This window comes from Pan paniscus, chromosome 5, assembly GCF_029289425.2.
Source record: "Pan paniscus chromosome 5, NHGRI_mPanPan1-v2.0_pri, whole genome shotgun sequence".
Classification (NCBI taxonomy): Eukaryota; Metazoa; Chordata; class Mammalia; order Primates; family Hominidae; genus Pan; species Pan paniscus.
The window spans coordinates 25,014,589-25,017,954 of NC_073254.2; the positions used below are offsets into that span (position 1 = coordinate 25,014,589).

Consider the following 3,366-nt stretch of genomic DNA (forward strand, 5'->3'; position numbering starts at 1 on the left):
TCTTTTCAAAACAAGGCTCCAGAAATCTCCAGATTCAATTATGTCCCTGGGCTTTGTCCATTGCTACAGGAGTCTTAGGGAGCCTGTACAAATGCTTGAGTTACTCATTCAGCAACAATTAAACCCTAGGATAGAAGATACGACAAAGCAGGACTCCTTCCTCCATGGCATGTGCTGATTTCAGATGAGGCAGCAGCCAGTGTAGAAAACACTGGAATTTTTCCTTGGAACTGGACTGCAATGAGAGGTGCTTGCCATGAACATAACCTACTGTCTTTTCTTTGAACTTTCCTTTCCATTTTTGAAGATAAAACAGGAAATAATCTTCTCCGAAGATACTTGATAATAATTCCCAAAAAAACAAAAACACGTGCTTCCCCTGCACTGTGCTTTCAGATATTCTGGCTCTACTTCAACTGGTGGATGAGCTGATTGATGCATTCACCCTGATAGCCAGGTAAGCCCATCTCCCTGAGGAAGCCCATTCTATTCTTGGCAGTGGACAGGCCATCGAGAGGTGGAAAGGGTGCAAGAACCATAAGATCTCCTGGAAATACTTCCTGGGCAAGGCAATTTCATGAATGAGCTCTTCCAAGCAAATGACACCAAACTTCCCCAGGTACTCCTCAATCACTGTGTTGTCTGTCAGAGGGATGGCCTTATTCTTGACTGTGGCTTGTCAACATTTCAAAATGAGATCCCAGACAAACTTCACATTTGGAAATCCCTGGGTCACATAAGGTTCCACTATATGCGGCATTTTTAGGTTCTAGCGGGTAACTTTTACAAAGACACCACTAAAAATTTTCTTCAGGTAAAGTCTTGCAATGGTTCTCTGCACAGGTAACTCACACCATTAATCCTTTCAAGGAGTATAACAAAGGCCAAGGAGCCCGTAATTTCAGCACTTTGAGAGGCCGAGGTGGGAGGATCACCTGAGGTCAGGAGTTTGAGACTAGCCTGGCCAACATGGTGAAACCCCATCTCTACTAAAAATACATAAATTAGCTAGGCATGGTGGTGCGTGCCTGTAATCCCAGCTACTGGGGAGGCTGAGGCAGGAGAATCGCTTGAACCCAGGAGGAGTTTGCAGTGAGCCGAGATCGTGCCACTGCACTCCAGCCTGGGCAACAGAGTGAGACTCTGTCTCAAAAAAAAAAAAAAAAGAAGGAAGGGAGGGAGGGAGGAAGGAAGGAAGGAAGGAGAGAGAAAGGCCAAGGAATGTTTATCTGGCAATTCCAAGGCATGAGGTTTCACTTCTAGTTGTCTGAGATGCACCCTGTCACGTTTCTGCCACCAGGAATCATGTAGAAAAAATTCCAGTCACTTAAACCTGAGCCCTTTTTCTTTCCTCTGCTCCTCCTTTGCCAAAAGTGCCTGAGTTGCCTGAATGGCTTTGAGGGCTTAATAAGCCTTCCTCTTTTTCAGGAGATTTTCTGGAACCAAAGGAATTTTTCTTTGCTCTTGCTCTGCCATCTTTCTAGTGTATTTGGTGGTTTTTCAAAGTAGTTACTGCTGTCATACCCCAAAGAGTGACATTTGTGGTCAAAAGTATTCTTTATAAGGATAACATTGAGATCTGTTTTGTGGCTTAAAAAAAAGAAAGTCATGGCTGGGCACGGTGGCTCATGCCTCTAATCCCAGCACTTTGGAAGACCAAGGTGGGTGGATCACCTGAGGTCAGGAGTTCGACACCAGCCTGACCAACATGGAGAAACCCTATCTCTACTAAAAATTCAAAATTAGCCGGGCGTGGTGGTGCATGCCTGTAATCCCAGCTACTCGGGAGACTGAGGCAAGAGAATCGCTTGTACCTGGGAGGCGGAGGTTGCGGTGAGCCGAGATCATGCCATTGTACTCCAGCCTGGGCAACAAGAGCGAAACTCCGTCTCAAAAAAGAAAAAAAAGAAAAGAAAAGAAAAGAAAGTCAGTTGCAAGGATGAAACAATAAGGCAACAAATTTCCATCAGAAGGTCAGGTGGTAACCTTTGAAGAGTACTGCAAATTACATGAGATTCTGGAAGCTCAGATCAAAACGTAGTTCAGGTTTTTACCAAAGCTGACATTCTGAACATTTTAGATCAGCCGATTTGACATCATTCATTGGCAAAATTTTAGAAGAGTCAACACAGGGAGAAAAAAAATCTTGTGGACAGAAGAAAAAGAAGATGAGATTGCAAGTCAGTAAGGGCCCACTAACAACATCAAAGAGAGGACTACATTCATTTCCTTTTTACAAAATATTACCAGCCTAAAAAATCTTTTCAACATCAATATCTTTACTTTTTAAAAGCTTTTTAAGAAAATCCATTTTATTCTTGTGGCATTGAAGAATTACAAGCTGGATGGTAATATAGTTCTAGGTGAGTCAAACTTCATTGAGCAACTTACCCAGGAATACTTACTTCCCGTAGGTAGACTGTCCCTGGAGGTACACAAGACCCCCTCAGCCTTCACCAGTTGGCTAAGGGTTGCTGCCAGCCTCAGTTTCTTCTTGATTCAACATTATTGACCAAGAGGAGGCTCAACATTCTTATTCAGAAAGAGGCTTCTTGGCTCAACTTTTATTTACGTTGTCTCTGCTACCCCATTCAGAGATGCTCTCATCTTATTTGCATATAATTTCTTATATGTTTTATAAGTTAATTGAGATCAATAAGATGAATTTGACATAAAAATGCCTCCATTTCTCCACACCTTAGGACCTATGGTGTTGATAACTACGACCTTGAATGGGATAGAAGCACGCTACACTGACAACGTAAAACACTCATCCATATGAGTGTATGCTCATTTTAACAATATATTATTTTAATATATTCTATTTATCAGAGATGCCAGTAGCTTTTTCTCCATATAGCTGTCGTTGAGATGCCTGGCACACAGTAGAGAGTCTGTGAACAGTTGTTGGAAGAGCAGACAAATAAAACATTGCTTGTGCTTCTAGAGTTCTTCGCTCAAGTTGATGTTTCCAAATATCTGAATTTCGAGGAGGGCTCTTGTCCTAATAGAGATCCAAGGAGAACTGTTAGGTAAGGATTTTTGAGGCGATGTTCTCCAATCGTATTTAGCTTTAATAGGGATTGTGCACTGAAACCCTAGGAGATGCTTTGAAAATCTCTAAGAATACATATTATGAATTCAACAGCTCTCCAGTCATTTTGCTGATATATTAAAAGGCAACATTGTTATTAATTTATGCAGTGCTGTCTTACCAGTTCTAGGCAATAAAGAAGTTTACAAGGTCAGTCAGGATCTGAACAAAGAATAAATAAAAAGATAGTCTGAAACTGGCAATGCTGTCAGGAAATTGGTGGGTACAAAATGAATTGGGGGTTATGGCCCGGCGTGGAAAATTGAGGATCA

General features: G+C 41.9%; 1 pseudogene; it reads right to left on the reverse strand.

Annotated features, from left to right (window-relative positions):
- Positions 1 to 407: 407 nt before the first annotated feature.
- Positions 408 to 1,479, reverse strand: LOC100981826 (large ribosomal subunit protein uL30-like 1; annotated as a pseudogene).
- Between the last annotated feature and the right edge of the window lie 1,887 nt (positions 1,480 to 3,366).